The following is a 22,761-nucleotide window of genomic DNA, read 5'->3' on the forward strand; positions in this document are numbered from 1 at the left end:
TGATACTCCTGGAATGGTGGGCATTGCTAGCGTTGCCCCCTACCTCCATGGCACCCTAATCTCAGAGGGCTAAATCCATTGCCTCCTACTGATCTTTCAGGGAAAGCTGGAAACTTATCCAGACTTCCTAGACTTATCTTTTCCAACCCTTGCAGCAAGGACTGTCCTGGGAGTGCCTAACATATGAGGCTTTGAAGGTTCAACAATGGTCATGTCTACTTGGCAATTACCTCTACTTGGGACCCTAAGCAGTTTGCATGACCATAAAAGGTGGGAGAGAAATTGATATTTTTTAAAATGTTAGATGTTCCATGTCAACGCTTGTTTAAAAAAAAAAAAAAAAAGGACTTTTCTGTGTCTGTATCAGTGTTCTCAACCAAATAGCATTGCTTGGCTCATTCAGCAAGTATTCATCATTTGCCTGCTCTGGATGCTTCACCACCATAAGAAAATAAGAAGAATGCAGATCAACAGTGGCCAAGGCACTTGGATATATCTTAATGCTTCCCAACCTATTACTATTTGTATTCCCATTTTACAAGGGAGGAAACTGAGGCCAGGAGAGGTAAAGACCTTTGCCCAACATCACACAAGACTGTCTGGCTCCAGAGTCCACACCATAACCACCATACTAGGTTGGCTCCATAATCTCCCAGAGTTAGCACACTCTTGATTTTTTTAACCTTTGAGTGTGTGTGTGTGTGTGTGTGTGTGTGTGTGTGTGTGTGTGTGTGTGTAAGGGGGGGGGGAGGTGCAGAGAGAGAGAGAGAGAGAGAGAGAGGGAGAGAGAATCCCAAAGCAGGCTTCGTACTGCCAGTACAGAGTCCAATGTAGGGCTCAACCTCATAAACCGGGAGATCATGACCTGAGCCAAAATACAGAGTTGGACGCTGAACCAACTGAGCCACCCAGGTGCCCCAGCACACCCTAGATTCTAAGGCAGGGCGTCAATCTTGAATTGTTGCCTTTTGTTCTACACTAATGAACTATCTGGAATGACCCAGAAGGAAACATACTTTGCTTCTTGCTCCTCCTGAAAGGCCTGATCCAAAAAACTAACAAGCCACAAGACTCCTGATTCCTCCATTCAGTGCCATACTCCCAGCCTCTGGTATCAGAGAAGCCTGCTCTGTGTTGACCCTGGCACCAGCCAGCACCAGCCCTAGATCAGGGCCAAACCAGATCCCCAAAGGATCTCTTCGTCTCAAAGCCTCAGGAGACTTTAACCCCCCACCCCTTCTATTATTTACAACTCTCAGTCCTCTAAACAGCATGCATCTGCACCACTGCCTTCCTAGCTTGGAGACAGAAGAGAAGGCAGTGGAAGCCAGGAGCCTGGTCTTTCTAGCCTGCTATCAAGGATGGTTTCCACCACACAGGATTTGGGTTCCAATGTCTCTACTAAAAGTCTTCTATGGCCCTTTCTTCACCTATCCTGGAGGTGGTTAGGATTAGGGAATGAAAGGCCCGTAGTGATCCTCTGAAAACAGATAGCAGTTTTAAGCCATTTAGGGTACCTACATTTTTAAAAGAAAAATAAATACCGGAGAAACAGTCTCTAATGAGAGAGGTTTTTGATTTCTGAGATGGAAGAGTTCTAAGTTGTTTGCAATGTCGTGTCTTATCATAGGAATGGGCTGCTATGGTATAGAGATGGGAGCCATCAGGAACCACAGGGCTGGGTGACTCATCCTCACGATTAATGAGGCATCCAGGTCAACAGACAGACATGGGATGGAAGACTCTCTGCATTCAGAGGAGTCACCTAGAGTTTGATACATGACAGCCATGGGACAAGTAGAGGAAAGGCGTGTATGTGGATGGGTCCGTCTCAACAGGGAAGTTACTATTGGGGGGTGCAAGAGGCGATGCTAAACTCAAGGAAATGCTGCCTCTACTTCTCCCGAAAATAAAGGGAAGGGAAGGAATGAGAAGAACATGAACAACTAGCTTCCTCCAGAAAGCATTTCAAAGGAAGTCATGTCAAAGCCACGGACCTAACCTGGGCCAGTGGTTAGAGGAGGTGGAAAGTCTGGATTCCCCAAGTTGGTTTAACTTTTACTAATTCAATAAAACTCAACAAGCATAGGTTTATACACTACTAAAAATATCTACTGTTATCACTTCATGTACACAATGCAATTCCAGCCTGTGGGTAGTTTAATTAGGGAAGGACAACTAATGGCACATAGCACAGGGTGAGAAAGACTTTGCCATCAAGTAAAGAAGGAGGAAAGCATGTATAAAGAAAACAATGAAAGCTTTGCTCTTTCTGTGGCATAACTCCGTTGCATTCCCTGAGGTATTAAGAAGAAACACGATGTGGCAAAAGAGGGAGGTTAAATGTTGTGGCACAGAGAAGTGAAAACAAAATGGAAAGGACTCTCAAGGGAGAAGAGGACGGTAGAACTGGAACCACCAAGCACTGTTGGGGAAAGCTCCGCCTCATCGCAACATGGACAAGTTAACACCTTTGCCTGGGATGCATTTGAAAGCCTGTGGACAGCCAGTTGTCCTATTTTATCGGATTAGTTGGTAGCACACATCTTTCACACTTAGACAAACATTTCATTGCAATTTAGATCTTGAGAACCAAGGTTCGGGGCTTGGAATTCCAGAGAAACAGCTTCCTCCCAATGTGTTGGTAGAGGAGGCAGCTGTCAAGCGAAGCACCACGGAGTTAGGGGTGCCCTGCCTTCATTGGGCAGCAGTTACATAAAGTAAGCAATTTTCTTGACCTCAGGAATTCTCAAAGTCTTTAAAAGATGAATTCACAATATGATACTCCAAGAGGGAGACAGAGTAGGTGACACGTCACATAGAATTTTAACCATCGAAGTCCTTCCATTTTTCATGCCAGTCTATTAACATCTACAATAATGTTCTGTTGAATCCAGTTTGAAAAACAGTAAGCGTGGACAATTAACTTTATGTGTTAACTTGACTGGCCACAGCATCCAAATATTTAGTCAAACATTACTCTGGAAGTTTTTGTAAGGATGTGTGGAAGAGATTTACATTTAAATGAGTAAACTCTGGGGTGCCTGGGTGGCTCAGTTGGTTAAGTGTCCAACTTGGGACTTCACGGTTCATGAGTTCAAGCCCTGCATTGGGCTCTGTGCTGACAGCTCAGAGCCTACTTCAGATTCTGTCTCTCCCTCGCTCTCTGCCTCCCTGCTCTATCTCAAAAATAAACATTAAAAAAATAAATCAGTAGACTCTAAGTAAAACAAATTGCCTTCCACGATGTAGGTGGGCCTTGTCTAATCAGGTGAAGACCTGGATAGAACAAAAGGCTGACTTCACCTGGGCAAGAAGGAATTCTGCCAGTAGACTGCCCTTTGGACTTCATCCACAGCACTGGCTTTTCCTGGTTTGCCAGAAAGCTGCCTTTACACTTGAACTGCAGCCTTTTCCTGAGCCTCCAGCTTGACAACCTTTCCTCTCAAGATTTTCAATTCCTAAAGCCTCCACAATCACATGATCCAGTTTCTTAAAATGAATCTATATCTAATTTCTGTATCTATACATACTGTTGGTTCTGTTTCTCTGGAGAACCCTAACACACTACATTACTATAAATTTGGAAAACAGAATGGAGTCCATTTCCAGGTAGTCAGATTAATGGTTATTCCTGGTTAAAAGAGGAGAGGAGCATATATATTTTTAATGTGCCATACAAAGATTTTGAGATAAAGGTCAGTTAAAAACCCAGGCACTGAGACCAAACATAAAACATGTCAGCACAAACAAAGTGAACCTTAAAAGCAAAAGCACCAATGTAAGAACTGAGGGATCAAAACATCAAATGAAAAAATACAATACTGGATTCTTCCTGAGGTCTTATCTAAGGCAAGCCAGACAGACATAAAGCTTTGAGCTGACACGCAGGCAGAGGCTTCAACTCGGTCTGGCTTATGTGTTCATGCTCTAAAATCAAGGCTACGGAAAGGGGGATTTGGGGTCACATGCTTCTGCATGCTAGAGGCACAGCCAGAGAAAAACTGAAGAAAAGCCACCAGAAGCTTAGAATCAGTGTTACGTTTGGAAGGGAAAGGCCCAAGACAAAGTCCCAGGGTCCTTACTGATCTTGCCCAGCATGAGACAAGGATCCAGGAGGAAGTCATCCCACCCTTCTGGGCAAAGGCTTCATTCACCTTCTTCTTACACATGCTACCTTGAAGCCTCTAGAGTTATTAGAGCTTCTATTAACAATTTCTAAGCACCCACAGCACAATTCTCCTTAACTGTGCTTATGGTCCACCTATTACCTGACACACTGACTATATTTACTTGATTTCGATACTATGTGTTCTCCTAAAAATAGTTTGATGTTTATACTAAAAACACAAGGATATACATTTAAAAAGGAGTCAAAGACAAAAGTCAACAAATAAAGGAGAGAGGGAAGATTATGTTCTAAGAGAAAAGCAATAGAAAAAATAGCTAAACTCAAAATTCAATTAAACAAGCATTTACTATGGACTGCTCTCCAAATCTAATCTCTTGACCAGCAGAGCACAGAGGTTAAGGGGGCTGCCATTTACCTGCTGTGACCTTGGCCCCAATTATTCAACTGCTGTGCAACTCTCTCTACCCATAAAATGGAGGGAACAGGGGAGAAAAAATAAAGTAAAACTTTCCCAGAAATTAGCACAACTTCAAATTACTGCCTATTTCTCCTATTCCTAACCTTGTGAAAGTTTCTGAAAGAAAAGTTGAGAGAGAGAGCCAACATTTATTGTACACCAACTGACTATATGTTAGCACCTCACAAGCGATCTCATTTATCACCAAAGCTTGTGAGAAAAAAATTTTTATCAATATATTCATGAAATTAAGTTTTAGAGACTCCAAAGCTTAGATCAGAAGCTGTGAGTGAGTGGGACGCCTGGGTGGCTCAGTGGGTTAAGTGTCTGACTTCAGCTCAGGTCATGATCTCATGGTTTGTGAGTTCGAGCCCCACGCGGGGCTCTGTGCTGACAGCTCAGAGCCTGGAGCCTGCTTCAGATTCTGTGTCTCATTCTCTCTGCCCCTCCCCCATTTGTGCCCTGTCTCTATCAAAAATAAATAAATGTAAAAAAAAAATTTTTTTTAAGAAGCTGTGAGTGAGTGATCTGAGATCTACTGTCTTGTGAAGCATGGCATGGAGTGATGCTCCACAGAGCAGGATCCCCAGGTCAACCTGCCTTAGAATCACTTAAAATCCATGGGGCGCCTGGGTGGCGCAGTCGGTTAAGCGTCCGACTTCAGCCAGGTCACGATCTCGCGGTCCGTGAATTTGAGCCCCGCGTCGGGCTCTGGGCTGATGGCTCGGAGCCTGGAGCCTGTTTCCCATTCTGTGTCTCCCTCTCTCTCTGCCCCTCCCCCGTTCATGCTCTGTCTCTCTCTGTCCCAAAAATAAATAAAAATGTTAAAAAAAAAAAAATTCTTGTTCCTGGGCTCTTGAGACCTGCTTTATTTCATTGTGTTGATAGTAGCAGAATTTTAATCTCTTGGTGGTAGTGGTTTTAATAATCCACACACTGCCATGATTCTTCTGCACACTCAAGAGCCATTGGTTTATTGGCTAGGAGCATGGACTCTGAAGTCAGGCCTGGTCCTGGTTTTGCTATATTCTAGGTAAATGACCTTGGGCATATATTATTAACCTTTCCGAGATTTTTTTACCCTTATCCAAAATGTGTAGATAATAGAAACTCACAAGTTTACTGCAGTGATTAACTAACAAATGCTAAGTGCCAAGTTCAAGGTTTGGAACATAGTAATTATTATTTCCTCCACATAACATTAACTTGGTTTCCTTTTTGCTTCCTCATTCAACTTCAGGATTCATTAGTTTTGATTTCTTTCCATCACTTAACTGAGACAAGCCAGGCAAAGATCATCAGAGGCCTCCTTGCTAAATGTAGTGACCTCTTTTCCAATCTCATGTAGGTTTGAATCTATTTTATTCATCACTTCTTTATTAAGATTGTATCCTGCATCTGTCCTGGGCCATACACTGGGCCAGGTAGAAGGTACACAATGAATGAATGCAGTGGGTGCAATACCTACCCACATGGAGCTTTCAAGCTTGTGCTGGGAACATAGATTTCAATAAGTAATCATATTTATAAATAGTAACAAATGGTACTATAAAAGAACAGCCTGTCCTAAAAGAAAATGACGGAAGAGATAACTCTTCGTCAAAGAGGGTCAGGGAAGGTCCGAAACCTGAGAAGGAGCCAGGTATGAAAATGATCATGGTCACAGAAGGAACAGGAGGATGTGGGAAGACCCTTTAGGTAGAAAAGAGCTGGTCACACTGGAGGAAGTAAAAGAACATCCACGTGGCTGGACAAAAGGAAGGGCAATAGGAAATAAACTGGGAGAACAGGCATGGGCTCAGCCATGCAGAGCCCTGTAAGCCATGATAAAGGTTTGGAGTGAAGTCCTAGGGCAACTTGAGGCCGTTGGAAGACTGAGTCAGAGGATGATGTAATCGCTGTGGCTGTGATGTGGATGGATTAGATGAGGGACAGAAGACAAGTTGAGAGAACAGTTGGTTTGGATGGCTTGGATTTGGGGGCTAAAATTAGAGGTGAACACACAAATGGAAGAATTTAAGATAAATCTTTGGTGGAAAATTGAGAAAATCTGGAGACGAATTGAATACGAAAAATAAGAGAAAGAGGTGCCACGAGCCACTCTGAAGCTCAGGTTTGAGCAGCTGGTGGGATAGTAGAGCCATTTACCAAGAAGAGGCAGGAGATCACTCCCTAAGGGAAATGCTATGATCTGTACATTTCTAGAAATCTCCCTGGTGATTCTGATGGCTAGCCCTTGTTGAGAAGGGGCAACCTAGAGAGGTGGTATAGAGAATAATAGTCAAATGCAATGGTAACAATTGTATCTTTCTTTGGGGTAGTTTGCCTTGTCTAAGTCTTGTCACTTACTGGCTATATTACTGGGCAAGTTGGTTTCTTCACCTCTAAAGTAAAAATAAGAACAGAACCTGCCTGATAGGTGCCATAAGGTGATTGTCTTCTAAAACATTTGGAACACTTTCAAACTACCATTTTGGGATCAGTTGAATAAACCAGGTGCTTTCACATCTCTAAGGTCCTTGTCCTGCTCTTTAGTTGATGGATTCTTTTTTCCATGTGATAGTTTCCTATATTCTCTTCATGGATAGCTTGTCTTGACTACTCCCCCTACCACTACCAACCCCAGCCAGTCATCTGGGCCATTTCTCCTACTTGGCTGATCATAAAACTCAACATGTCATATTACAGTTAAACGTATTTGCTTGCCTTCTGAATAAGACTTAGAACTCCTGGAAGTAGCTGGTCTTATCTTATATAGATTTATATCCACAGAAATTAGTCTAATGTCATGGCTCGAGGCCCAAAATGAATTTGTCAGATTTAAATGAATTTCGCTAAATTAAAAGCGAGACACCCTGAAAGAATGCATCTCACAAACTAAGTCTCTTTAATTATATGGTATCATATGGATGCAGACACAGCAAGTTATACCCAAGGGATATAAAACATTCACCCTAAATGGCTATTTAGGCCCAACCTTAAGCCTAAGCCAGTCATGCCAAACATAACACCTTTCTTATCTGCCTCTCACCTCCGCTTTGTTCTTCCTGAGCAATGTGGGGCCCATGCCTTTCTGTGGAACAGAAGAAGGGGGTAGAAGGGTGAGGAGGAAGACATACTCCTACAACTTTACAAAACTTTCCTTCACCCCTTAATGGGGGAAAGAAGGTAGAAGAACTGCTAATAAATGTATGTGCCAGAACAGGCACGCTCGAGCCGCTTTGAATGCTTTCTTACCGTGTGGTCTGGTGTAGACAGTCCAAACACTAGGAGGCAAATACCAATATTAACGTTGGAGGGAGCCACCCTGGAAAGAGCTTTGTAGGAGGACTTTCATGCTAACGCTTCTGGAGTTTTCAAAACCCAGGAAGGATGTGTGCCATGCTGGCTGTGCCTTTTAAACCAAAATAATTTCGAAGTTTCGTCTCTCATGCTAAGGTTGCTGGAGACTTCAAGCTCCAGAAAATTACGCAGAGAAGTACTAGTCATACACTTGAAAATAATGTGATAAATGGTTTGAATTCCGGAGGGAAAAGGTAGCAAAAAAATTCACTCTACCCTTTCATCTCAAGGCAAATGGGCAGAGCAGGAGGCAGTTTGACGGTATAAGCAGACAGTTTTTGGTGCCAAACAGACCTGTGTCCGAATCCTGACTCATTCACTTTTTAGTTCTGTGCTCATTAGAGTTGTTAATAAAGTAGCTAACACTTACATATGTTTACCACACCATGCTCTGTTTTATGGGATTTATACGTAGTGACTTACTTCAATCTTAAGAAAGATAAAACCCGGGGCGCCTGGGTGGCGCAGTCGGTTAAGCGTCCGACTTCAGCCAGGTCACGATCTCGCGGTCCGTGAGTTCGAGCCCCGCGTCGGGCTCTGGGCTGATGGCTCAGAGCCTGGAGCCTGTTTCCGATTCTGTGTCTCCCTCCCTCTCTGCCCCTTCCCCGTTCATGCTATGTCTCTCTCTGTCCCAAAAATAAATAAACGTTGAAAAAAAAAATTAAAAAAAAAAAAAAGAAAGATAAAACCCACGAGGAAGACACTGTCATGTTTTTAAGTTTTTAGTGTTTGTTTTTTGGAGAGAGAGAGCGGTCAACACAGAGCCTGCCACGCGGCTCCGACACACGGACCGTGCGATCATGACCTGAGCTGAAGTCAGCCGCCCAACTGACTGAGCCACCCAGGCGCCCCAACACTATCATGTTTTACAGTGAAGAAAACTAAGTCACAGAAAGGTTTAGTAAGTGGTACAAGCTAGTTAACAGCAGAGCCAGGATTCAAACCCAAGCAGTATAGCTCTAAATCCATGTAGTCTCCGGGCACCTATGCCTGTATCCACTGCATTTCCCTGCCCTCAGGTGCCTCAGGAGCACATCATCAGACTTTCGGAATCTGAGTTTCCTTGTCTGTAAAGTGAGACTAATGAGGCCAACTGCAGTGAGGCCTAAAGGAGATAATGTAAATAGAACCCTAGACCCCAGAGGGGCACCCATACTAGGTCATGTGCCTTTGATTTTCAACTTGTATGCTCCTAACATATGATCAGAATTCTAGATAAATTCGAATCAAAGTCAGAATCTACAGGGCCTATGAACAGCAAATGTAATGAGTGGAATGGGCAAATGGGAGGCTTTAAAATGTACTTTCCCCAAACTCTCATTGATTTAGAAGGCAGTCAGTCTCTGAAGCCCACTGTCTCAACACTTCTAAATAAACTTTGGCTTTTACTGACAGAAGCCCGCCAATGGGTAACAACTAGCCAGAGGTAGGAGTCAAAAGCTTGGAGAGCCCAGATGGAGACCAATTATTTAGGGTAGGAAGGGCCAGTTAGAAAAGTCCTTGAAGCATGGTCAAGACATTTCCAGGAAGAAAGGAGAGGAGACCAATGTCGTGAGAGGAATTTTCATGATCAACTGCACTGAGGTGTGAGAACTCCCTACAGACAGTGTTAGAGAGGGTGAGCGAGCATTGAACAACAGCAAGAGTGAAGGAGGCCTGGGAAACTTGCTTGGGAAGAGGCTCTGGCAGGCCTTGAATATCACATGACAGATGTGGGCTTGACTCTGTGCCACCGGAGCCATCGAGGGTTTTTTAAAGGAAAGGATATCATCAGAACTGTGCTTTAGTGAGACAAATTGTGTAGTGTTGTGTGTGAATTAAAGTGAAGAGTACAGATACCAGGGAGACCGATTCTGAAGTAGAGAGTACAAAAAAACACTTGATTTTCTTTTTTGCCAATATATTAAGATATACAGCAAAATACACCAATATCCTAAAAGCTTAAGAGAAGGGCCAAAAGTTATGTCACTGGACTAAAAGTGGAAATACGGCATTACAACCACTAAGGAGGGCTCAACTAAAACATGGTCATTGCTGTTAGCAAACTGCCACACGAAATTTCAGACGTAAGAAGAAATGTAATTGTAGAATTACGCACATATTTCCACCAGAGAATGGAATCTGGACAAAGCGTGTGAACTAAGCAAAGAAGTAAACAAAATGTTCAAAGCTCAAGAAGTGCCTTACTCGTCACCAAGAACGGCCAACGTTGTTTTCTTTGAATCAGCTTTCATATGCCCTTGAAGAGAAGTAGATAGTGCTGTGGAAAACTCAGCTTTTGAAATCACGACAAAAACTGCAACTCTATATGAGGAAACTGCTATTATGTCAAAGTGACAAGTTCCTGAACTTTTGACCCACACACCCAAGAAAGTGGAGTGGAAGAATGTTTCAGAAGAATCAAGCAAGAGTAGTAGAAAACAGCACACGACTTCCCCACCAGACACACTCGATGTTAAGGGTGCGGGAGCTGGGTGATTTAGTGTGGTTGTCCACACTGACCAGTGATTCCCCCACATCATCCCAAACTAAATACCATTTCTTCAGGGTTCCTCTCAAGACCCTCCTTTAAGTGGTATGTCCCCTATTAAATATCTTTCCCCAGATGTACTTGTGTGGGCGATTCGTCTATGTATTTTTCTCAAACATAGCCTTTTAACACTTCTTTAAATATTTTATGTATGCATACTTTATTTCCTCAATTTAACTGCAAACGTTTTAAAAATGGGAGTATTTGGGACTATTCCCGTAATTTTATCATCATGCCTTACATGGCATGGAAAAATCAAAAAACAACAAAAGACTAGTAAAATAATAGCTGAGACTTTTTGAATGCTAACCATGCGCTCAGTGTTGTTGCAAGAGTTGTGCATGTATTAACTCAGTCATTACAAGGATAGGAGGTAGATACCATCACTGCCCCCAGCTTACACTTGAAAAAACTGAGGCATGGGAAGGCTAATTATCTTTACCACACTCACATAGCCAGTAAATGTAAGATCTCAGGCAGTCTGTCACCAGAACTGTGCTCCAAAGAACCCTTCAATATATTTTTCTTGAATTCAAATTCCAAAAGAAAAACAGAAAGAAAAAAAAAATGAAAATTTGAGGGCCTAGCTAGGAACTACAGATAAAATTGGGGATGGGGTAAGGTTTGGCTTCTTAAAAATGTGGGCAACAATCTTCCTATGGTCTCTGCAAGATTTTGTGGCCCGTCATAGTACAGGGTCATCTTTGGCATCGACACCAAAGGAAACATGGCGTCCTGGACCTCTGCCTCTATCTTAATTTGTTGCCACTCACTGGGATCTGAAGGTAAATGTGAGTAAAGTAGATACAGTGGTGGCAAGCAAAAGAAACATCCCCAACAGAAAACAGCTCTATTCCTTACTGAAACAGTAACCTCTTCTCTCACTTTCTGGTTAAGAGCTGTGGTTGGCCTGTGAGAAAAGGGAGGAGGAAAGATCTCAATAGCCCAGGAGGTTTCAGAGCAGAGAACAGAGCATCATCAGTCTGGCACTGTTCTTTGTTACCAAGTCCCCCTGTCAACCACTACAGTATGTGCTTGCCTGCCTTTGGGTCCTGTTAGCCCACACAGCAAACCCCACTGGAAAGTACAGCTGAGCCGTGAGTGCTGTAGGTACAGTCTCCATTCTGTCCTGGTTCTGAGACTTTGTTTCTACGGAGTCTACTGTTTCCACTTCGATTTCCCCAATATTGAAGATATACTGGCTTCTTCTCTTCAGCTCTCAGGTCTCAGAACGCTCTTTAGTTCCATCCCTACAATCACTTGCTGTCCACTTGGCCAGCTACCCATATTCTCACAAAGGGAGAGTTTCACAATAGGTAATATCACATCAGAGTGCAAACTCTGGAATAAACTTCACCTTTATGCATTCTTACTCTTACCATACTCATCACTTACCTTGTGTATGATGCACAAGGCATATTCTGGGCAAAATTTGGGATAGGGAGTTTATTATGCATCTGAGGTCCCATTTGGTAGGCCTTCAATAATGACATGAGAAATATATTGACAGCCCATTGTTTGACAGTTTACAAAGATGGATACAACAGTTCTTTCAATTCTTGTGTATATACCTCTTTGCAATGAGTTTTGTCATTACTCCCATTAAGACAGAGTCTTTTTCCCCTCCCCTAGAATATAAGCTGGCCCTGTGACTTAATTAAGCAGAAGGGGCACCAAATGACTTCAGAGTCTTGGCTTTAAAAGGCCTTTCAGCCTTTGCGCTCAGGCTCTTGCTGCCCTGAGACAACCACATAAGAAAGCCTGGGCCAGCCTCCATGAGGATAAGACTCCCAGCCAACAGGGAGACCCAACCTCAACATCTGTGAGGCAGGTTCTCCACCCTTGGTTGTGCTACCATATGACTACAGCCAAACTGGTGACACCCAGGAAGACCAGCAAAAGAATTGCTCAGCTGATCCCTGCCCAAACTGCTAACACACAGCAATTTATGAGCAGAAAACATATTTTTTAAAGTTTTGGCAAAGTTTGTTTTGAAAAATAGAGACAAGAAACAATACCCCTTCTAGTACCACGATACAACATACTATCTTTTTAACAATAACCATCAAAGTTTTATGTTATCTAACTGCCCTTCCGCTATTACACCTCCTCCTCCTGCGCATGCACGCACGCACACACACACACACACACACACACACACACACGCACGCACACACTTTTCAATCTCCCACCTTTTCTGTTCGTATGTTCTTTTGGGCATTTCATTTCTGTCAATATTAGTGCATTTCCAGCTCAGTGTTTTCTAATTAGCCCTGTTCCCACAGATCCAGCTCCTCTAGTCCATGAAGAGTAACTATCACTTACTATGTGTCAGAAACTGTTCCTCATCATCACTTTATCAGGAAGAATCACCATTATTCTGTTCATTTTATATATGAGAATGCTGAGGTTCAGTTGATTAAGTCTACTTAAAGTCACAGAGCTAATCATGAGTGAGGAGCTAGGATTTGAATCCAGGCAGGAAGGCTCAAGTCCATGCCCTTAAAAACTACACTGTGCTATACTACACTCGCTAGTGACCCCCAGGCACTCCAAACCTTACATGTTTAAAGCAAAAATCACTCTTCTTCTCTCACAAATCTCATTTTCCCTACTTGGTAAGTGATTACCATTTACTTGCATGCCCAACGAAAACTCCTGCACATGTGAGAAGCCACATTCTATGGAATTGTGCTCTCTCATCCATCTCACTACCATTGCCTTATATCAGGAGATCACGGTCTTTATCTTCTACAATTTCAAGTAGGCCTGTTAGGTTAGTCTCTTTACCTGTGATCGAATGGGTCAGTCATTCTCCTTTTTCCTTTTTCTTTCCCCCCAATCCATGTCTACATCACTACTAAGATGAATATACATGGTCAGCGAGGTAGCTTACCTTGAGAGGTACAAGATAATTAGTCATAGTGGTATGATTATGATTAGGTGTCATTGTTAGTGCCTGTGTGTAAGTGTGTGTTTGTAGAAGGTGTTACTTGAAGAGGGTAGGAAGGGTAACTAACTCATTCCAGTTTGCCCTAAACTTTTCCTATTTTAGCACAAAAGTCCTGTATCTCAAAAAACTGCTCACTCTTTGGTCTGCAGACCCTTCATGAGGGAGATGTTTAAGTGATTGAGTGTGGGAGGTTGTGCTGACCTCCTGCCTCCACTAAAGCCAGCTGGAGTTATGGCTTTTCTCTTTTCACAAAATTAACCAGAGAGAGAGGAGATGGTCATACCACCAATTTCATAAACTCATTTAGGTCAACCTATCAGCAGCTTTGAAACAGATGACTGTCCATTCCTTGTTAGAATATTTTCTTCACTTAGTTTCCAACCATTACACTCGCCAGGTTTCTTCTAGATTTAATTTTGCGATCTCCTTTAATGATTCCTCCCCCACCATCTTACTATTGGCAAGCCCCAACTTTCTGTTTGGCCCTATAATTTTCTCTCTTGGTATCCTATCTATTAAATAGATAATCTTATCTAGTAAACCCTCAAGTTCACAATCAATTTCAGGGTAGATACAGAGTCAAAGAGATCAAAATGTCACCTCTATTACTGGACTTTGAAATATTTATATTGCAGAATATAAAGCAGGCAAAGCTCAATTCTAGGTCACAACCATTACATGTGGTGGCCCTTGTCCTTCTGCCTGGAACTCTGTGGAACAATTTTCCCCCTTGAGTCAGAGGGTAACTAGACTTGCTAATATCTTGCTGACTCTCTTATTCAATCATAGAAACATTTGGATAACCACAGGCATCTTCTAACGCAAACGGAGTCTTAAGCTCACAGCAGGAAGATTAGAAAATTTATATTCTCTGAAGGCAGACATCCCAAAAAAGATACAAGAAAATTAGTGAAACTTGGTTCTTTCTCCCAAACTCAATCATTTATGTCAATCCCCCTCCTAGAAAGACATACTAAGAGACCAGTGAGAAGTCAGGACTGTAACACTGATGGAGGTTCCTCCTAGGAACACAGAAACTGGGGAATAGGTGTAAGAAGAATAAAGACAAACTACCAACATTAGGAACTAGAGAAGTGACAGTACAAATTCTACTAATATTAAAAGAAAAATATTATGAACAACTTTATGCCAATCAACTCAACCACCTTAAAAAAACGCACAACTTTATCGAATAGCATGAGCTACCACAGCTCAATCAGGAAGGAAGGGTTAGATTTTGAATAGTCCTGTATCTATTAAGAAGTTAAATCTATTTTTCACTGCAATCTATTAAAGTAGTTGAATGAAAATACTTTCCAAAATGAAAATTCACTGGTAAATTTTACCAAGCACTTAAGATAGAATATCTAAACAAACTCTTCTAGAAAACTAAAGAGGAGGGAATACTTTCCAACTCATTTTTTGAGACTAGCATGGGTCTAACACCAAAACCAGACAAAGACAGTCACAAAAACTAAAGATCAATATCCCTCAGGAGCATAGATGGAAAAAGTCTTAACAAAACTTTAGCAAGTTGAATGTGACAATATAGAAAAAGGACCACAGCCCAACACCAGGTGGGGTTTATCCCAAAGTGCAGGGCTGGAAGAAGAGCAAGGAGACCGGTGTGGCTGGACTGAATGAGCTGGGGAAGTGGGAAGAAATCTCAACAGTAAAGGGATGGAACATGTTCCAGATCATCTGACTTGATTGGTTCCAATGACCCTGAACTAAACAGACAATACTAATGGTGACCATTTTAAACCCTTTTATAGGGAATTTGGGGGGGGGGGGCGTGGAGAGTATATATCAGAATTCTCAACCTCATTGTAAGGACCTGGATTTTCAGTACCAGCAAGAGATACCTAGGAAGCCATTGCAGAGTTTTGAGCGGGAGGAGTGATATACCATCATTTGACTATGTTTTAACAGTCTATTTTGTTGAGAACATATTTTAGTAGAGCAAGGTTAGAATCAGGAAGGCTAATTAGTAATATGTAAATCAAAGCACTTGTAAAGTATAAACAAGTCAATATTAATAATCACTATTGCAATAAGTTGTTTTCCTAGTGTGCCATGTCTTATTTGTTTTTGAGAGAGAGAGAGAGAGAGAGAGAGAGAGAGAGAGAGAGCGCGCGCGAGAGCGCGAGCACACAAGCAGGGGAGGGGCAGAGAGAGGGAGAAAGAGAATCCCAAGCAAGCTCTACACCAACAGCACAGAGCCCAATGCAGGGCACAAACTCACAAACTGACATCATGACCAGAGTCGAAATCAAGAGTCGGCTGCTTAACTGAGCCACCCAGGTGCCCCCCTAGTGTGCCATTTCTGATAAGAAGTCTCTGTAGAGCAGCTTACAAATAACAGTCTTTTGCTAAGATACATTTTGGTGGGGAGGGCTCTCAGGGGAATGCGGGGAACCCTGCTTAGATGTGTACTGAAATACAACGGAGCTCATCATTCATGGTCAGAAACAAAATGTCATGCCAAATGCTAGGACCTTAGAATAATATGGCATTCCTTAATGTGATGTGCTTGGTCCTGACTTAATACCAGAAATACACAGTATTTAATATTTTCCCAAAGAACTGGTCTTCCTTGAACCACCACCTGCAGTCATTGTTACTTTGACTGATGCTATCAGAGACCTTTGTAGGGTTTAATTCCTATTTGTGCCAGAGTAATCCAGAAGAAGCCCCATCCACTACTGGGCACAAATTTCCCAGGACCTGAAGATATTGATAATGCTATTTATCTACAATTGCCCAAGATAATTTAAACCTTTCAGCAAGTAGAGAACCAGAAAGACTGAGAAAATAGAGCTAAGGCTATGACCAGGTAAATGGAACCAAAGATCAAGTCCAAGACATGAAGCACCAGTGGATAACAAGCTCATGTTGAGGAGGAACTGGAATCAGGATTGTGTTCATGGGCAAGGTTGTGACTATGGAATACACAATAGAATTTTTTTTTTTTTTAAACAAAGGATCTGGAGTACGTTTGAGGGTAGGATGGCCATTGGTACCAAGTGGTTTAAAAATGTATATAATCCAATACATGCTTAATTTAGTGCTTTACATTATAATGATTTAATTTTAACACTCTTAAAAGGACAATCCAATGGCAAGAGAATCTGGCTTCTTTACAGGTGGACAGGGAAGATTTCCTTTCGGGGGAAGTAAAGACCCCGTAGAGGTATTTACCTCCACATCCACACGTAAAGTCAATTCTGCTGACACACAGATGTTTTTCATAGGTAAATGCTGCAGTTTCTATTTAGCACATGGGCCTTCCACCTGGGAAAGTCCAGTTTGGCAATGACATTTCGGTCCAGCTCACAAGGTTTACCTATTGGCTGCTTTGTGCTTTATAGTGCCATTTTCTAAAGCTAACAATTATTTGGAAAACAAAAGTGATGAGCCAACTAACCCACATATGTCATATTGAAATCTTAGGAGGAAATTCTGCCTACAAAACACATGTACACGCACATAACCAGTTTTTAATATTTGAGTTTCACCAAGTTCTATTAAATGGCTTCGGAATGTTTGAAATGTATCAAGACTTTCCGAGAAATTTTTATCTCAATATTTTTCCGATAGAAAGGTTTGTGAAACAGAAATGTTTTTCTTTTATTCATTCATACGCTCATTCAGTAAACACTCACTGAAGTCTATCCTCAATACGTAGCACTCAGCTTAAAACAATGAAAACGTAAGTTCCTGCACTCAAGGACTTCAACTTAGTGAAGGACAGAAAGCATATGCGAGTAGCTACAACTCAAAGAGACAAGCTGATCAGAGAAATGAAAACAAGTCCTTGGGGTTAAAAAGAAGGAAGGGACTCACTGCCAGGGTCTTTGCAGACCAACAAAGAGTGATGTAGGACTGGGATCCTAATGGATTGGAAGCATTTTACGAAACGGAGAAGCAGAAACAATGACAGAAGAAACAAAGCCTGGAGGTAGAAAAGCACAGTAAGCCTTCTACCACACTGAAGAAGTCTTCTGCCTTTTGGTACCCCCAGTGTCTAGCACCTAACCAATAATTGTAACCTGTTGACCTTATGATTGGACTAAAAATATGATCACTTTCTGATTATGGAATTATGATGGTGATAATAATGACAAAATAGGATCTTGCTACGGGGCCTGAGCAAAGTGTCCAGGTGGTTGTGCTAACCAGTTACTCACCATATTAATCCACCTGCTTGCATTTTCCATTTCTCAACCCTTCATTGTACTCTGATAAAGTGCTAGCATATATTATGGCTCTCTGTTGAGCCTGAGAGATTAAAGAAGGTTTTCTTCCTATGAAGATACCAGTTCTTTCAAAATAAGTTTATATATTCTAAGTAATTCCTCTCATTTTCAATAAAACACACATACACAAACTAAGTTATGCTAAAATAAATCAGGAAAGTAATAGACATTAAATAATAAAAAACTAGTACAAAAACTAAGATTGGACTAATCCTTTCAGAACGTATTATCCTACGTTCTACAGCATCTGAAATATATATGCATTACTAGGTTAAAGAAATGTACAGCTTAGAACTAGAACCTATTATATGTAGCACTCTAGTATTCAATAAAGGAGACACCACTAATCAATGAGAAAGTGAAGCTTTAGCCAGTAAGTGTCATCTGATCAGTTAGCAATTTGGGGGGGGGGGGGGGGGAATCTATTTAGAACTTCATTTCACATCACACACCAAAATAAATTTTAGATGAAGTAAACATGAAAAACAGAAATTAGTCGAAAAAAAGTAAAATGAATATTTATCAGACGTGGAGAGGCAAAAGGATTTACTAAGCTTAGAAATGATGAAAGAAGGGAAAAAATGAAAGCTTACACTATATGAAAATATAAAACTTCAATATATAAACTGAAAAAAATCATGAGACTAGTATCAAATTGTGAAAATGACTGCTGAAAATATTAAAAATAGCTTACTGTATTATGAGCCTGTATTAACTTGACCAAAACTCCACAGAATAAAAGGGGGAAATACAAATAAATGCAAAATTCACTAAATATGAAGGGGAAGTTAAAATTGTATTTACTAATTGTAACTAATCAATAACCATCTACAACTTCTATTGTAACAGAAACACAATAAAACAGATGTCTTGCTGATATGAATAGGATTTTTGTAATAATATTCAACACAGATATAGAATGGTACTGTGGATAATCTCGGTGTTTGGAAAATGGAGCTGCCATTACTTTTCTCTTCTTGGTTTTTTTTTTTTTAAATGTCTCATGAGGATGTATAACTCTCGTAATTAAAAAATAGAGGTGACATATCTAGAATAATTAAGAAAAATATTTTCAGTGATCTATCGGCTCAAAATGCTTAACAAAATGGTTGTTGCTATATAGACATTTTGGGTCAAAACAGGTTTTTTGAGAAAAGAACAAATAACTGAAATATATATATCCAACAGAGATCTGTGCTGCAGAATTCTAGGCTGTGAACAGGGTGACTGAATCACTAGGAGCTTTGCCTAGAAGTGCTCGTGTGTGAGAGCTTCAGAAAATTTTAGCATCTATTGCTCTTTAAAAAAAAAAAAAAAAAAAAAAGTCGATGGAAGCATTTGAGTTTGTTTCAATATAGTTTTAAATACTTATAAAATCACTTCTACAGTTTGTCAGTGGTGCTCATGGCAGTGGTGGGGGTGTGCTCTGAGGGCGATTCTTAACAGCTCGGGGAAATCCACGATGTGGATAGATAATTTTACCTAGATGGGAAATACAATGTGCTGATGGGACAGAGCAACAGAAGGGGTTAGGGCAAGAGAACGGTCATGAAGGGTCACAAAAAACTCCACATGCTAGTTCCTTGAGCTAAAAACCATTAATGAGTTTCCCCTTGTCCCACCTTGCATAAAACATATGAGAAATCAAGGTCCTTCTTTTAAAATTCATTCACAAAATTGTTGAACCAGCTACACTGAATAGATTTACATTTGTCTTTTTGTAAAACCTATTTAGAGACTACGGTCTTATAAAGCGGTTTTGTAGAATATAGAACCATCAGGACCAGGCCACTATAACCCTGATTATAACCTAGGAGGCAGAAATACGGGGATAGTTGAGGCTGGCCCCCAGGTACTTAATTGGACCATGTAAATCCATCCTATAAAATTGAAATAAACCTACCTTCCTTGGCTTCTATCCACCTGTATACACAGGGAACTTGCCAGACAGTGGGTCCTCATGCATCAGCTGCTATATTTTTCTTCCACTGACCATAGGAATTTCCAGTTCAGGAGTTTGGTGGTCATGCTGTCCTAGGCAGTGAGAGCAGGAGGACCTGATCACACAAGAGCTTATATGTTGCCTTCCTTTCCTACCTCGGAGGTTGGAAAGGTGCTTTAGGAATGGTGATTAATAAAGAAAAAGAGTGAAACTAATTTGAACCTGACTGTAGGAAGGGTTTTCATTTACTATATCCTTTCTGCATCTAACTCAGGGTTGAAGGGTTAAAAAGAAACCACAAAAATTTTCCAACAAAGCTGAAGAAGAATCAACACACACACACACAAAAAGGAAAGACAGAAATCAGAATACAAAGTTTATTAAGTGGCTTGATATAAAATAAATGAAAATCAAGACTTTTCTATATAGTAGCATTAACCAGTTAGAAAATAAAAGGAGAAACATCCTATCCCCTCCCCCTCCCCCACCCCCCAATAGGGAAGAAGGATAGGAAACCTATAAAATTATACTGAGGAACAGTGAACAGAAAGACATTTTTTTTCTTTTTTTTTTTTCAACGTTTTTATTTATTTTTGGGACAGAGAGAGACAGAGCATGAATGGGGGAGGGGCAGAGAGAGAGGGAGACACAGAATCGGAAACAGGCTCCAGGCTCCGAGCCATCAGCCCAGAGCCTGACGCGGGGCTCGAACTCACGGACTGCGAGATCGTGACCTGGCTGAAGTCGGACGCTTAACCGACTGCGCCACCCAGGCGCCCCAAAAGACATTTTTATAAAGTTATCAGTTATGCTCAAATTCATTTTAATGAGACTTAGATCACACTAAAATATTTTTGGTTTTTTAAAAACCAGATAAAAGTTGTAAGTTAATATAAAAATAAATGTAAGAGGGGCGCCTGGGTGGCTCAGTTGGTTAAGCTGCCAGCTTCAGCTCAGGTCATGATCTCGAGGTCTGGGAGTTCGAGCCCCGCGTCGGGCTCTGTGCTGACAGCTCAGAGTCTGGAGCCTGTTTCAGATTCTGTGTCTCCCTGTCTCTCTGCCCCTCCCCCGTTCATGCTCTGTCTCTCTCTCAAAAATAAACGTTAAAAATTAAAAAAAAATAAATGTAAGAGATTGCCTGTAAATTTTTATAAAGAAAATTGAGCCAAGTAGGGTGAATACTTGCTATATAGCTATTAAGACTGTCTACAAAGGTACTGTGATCAAATTACTGTGATACCATGGAAGGAAGAGACAAATTAGTAGCATCCAGAAAACGATCCAGTTATCTATGGTAACCTGATATAGGGCAAAATTAACATTTTCACTTTTGTGAGGAAAATTCAATCTGTTTAATAGTTTCAGGATTGCCGATTCATCTAAAAGAAAGCAAAGTTTGGGGCGCCTGGGTGGCGCAGTCGGTTAAGCGTCCGACTTCAGCCAGGTCATGATCTCACGGTCCGTGAGTTCGAGCCCCGCGTCAGGCTCTGGGCTGATGGCTCAGAGCCTGGAGCCTGTTTTCGATTCTGTGTCTCCCTCTCTCTCTGCCCCTCCCCCATTCATGCTCTGTCTCTCTCTGTCCCAAAAATAAATAAATGTTGAAAAAAAAAATCAAAAGAAAGCAAAGTTTAATTGTTTACCTCACAAATACTAAATACAAAAAAATTCTATATATATATCACATATATGTATATGTGTGCAAACAGTATACACATGCAATTTTTTTCATTTGCATCTTGGACTTTTTTCATCAGTATATATCTCATTCTTGTTTAATGGCCTTTGAATGTAACAATTTAATTCTTTTAATGGACACAAGGGTTGATTCCAATTTTTTAAGGATATATTCTTAGAAGCATAGTTGCTAGGCAAAAAAACCTGAGCATTTAAAATATTACTAGTTATTGCTAAATTTCTGGCACAAATTTTTGAAAGACATTTTTCATGTGGTTTCTTTTTAAGGGATTATTTTCAGTTGATTTATGGATGTCTTAATTTGCCCACTGATCTACTTGATCAAGATAACAAGTATTAAGCACTTTCCTTGCTTCTGACAGTTAACTAAGGGCTGGGCCAGAAGGCATGGGATGGTCAAGGGATACTGTAGAAAGTCCTTACTCTTAAGACTGTTTTTAAAAAGTAAGGAAAATTTGGGGGATGCCTGAGTGGCTCAGTTGGTTAAGCGTCCAACTTCAGCTCAGGTCATGATCTGGTGGTTTATGGGTTTGAGCCCTGTGCTGACAGCTAGGGCCTGCTTCAGATTCTGTGTCTCCCTCTCTCTCTGCCCCTCCCATGCTCATGCTCTGTCTCGATCTCTATCAAAAAATAACATTTAAAAAAAAAAAGTAAGGAATGTTTTTTTACAGGTGTTTAAGTACTAATTGGGTGACAGGGTCTACTATACGGGTTTTAAAAGGATCAGAGAAAATAGATTAAAAGTTTTTAAAAAGAAAATTTGGCTATTTTCTGTAAATATGTTCCCCCCCCCCCAAAAAAAATGATTAGGACTCCAAGTTTATTTGGATCTTAGTATTTATGGTGATTATTATTGATGATGTCCATGATAACTGAATAAACAAGTTCTTCCACACCATAAGAAAGTTCAAAACACGTAAATGATCCTGAGACAAAGCTAATTAACGGGAAGGAAGGAATGTACCCAACACTTATTTAACATGTACCATGTGCCAGTTGCTTTGATTAGTTTTTGTTTTTTTTTTTTTAAAGCTCTGGAATGACTTGGAAGGAGGATCCTTTAGCAGTGATGATCTACAAGAGAGACAGTTCTAGGGACAAAATATTACAAAAGAAAAGCTGGCATCTATAGATGCCCTATCTGCCTTGCACTGGGCTAGAATATCTTGAAGCACACTGCTTCTGTTTCACACACAATACTCTAAGGGAGGCACAAAGATACCTTCTAACTGGACACCAGAGGAGGAAGTACTAAGGATAGAATGGGGTCCTCAAGGACACAGTCGTAAGGAGTTTCCATTTGAGAAGTTAGAAGTACATGAGAATGGTCCTTGGCTGAGGAGAAGTCACCTTACTTACGTACGCCTGGGAGGTTACCCGACCACCAACACAACTGTCACCTGCCCCCACCGTTCCCCATCAGCCAATGGCTGACTGCATGAAATACAGAA

The 22,761-nt window shown here is 41.1% G+C and overlaps 1 long non-coding RNA gene across 2 annotated transcripts in view; it reads right to left on the bottom strand.

Moving 5' to 3' along the window:
• LOC123386636 overlaps window positions 1-22,761 on the bottom strand; it is a 75,447-nt gene that overhangs the window by 45,758 nt on the left and 6,928 nt on the right. For both annotated transcript variants that reach the window (XR_006600846.1, XR_006600847.1), the window contains exon 2: window positions 19,577-19,707. This is a non-coding gene — a long non-coding RNA (uncharacterized LOC123386636). The remainder of the gene's footprint in view (window positions 1-19,576; window positions 19,708-22,761) is intronic.

The sequence above is a fragment of the Felis catus genome, chromosome B4 (genome assembly GCF_018350175.1).
Source record: "Felis catus isolate Fca126 chromosome B4, F.catus_Fca126_mat1.0, whole genome shotgun sequence".
NCBI lineage: Eukaryota > Metazoa > Chordata > Mammalia > Carnivora > Felidae > Felis > Felis catus.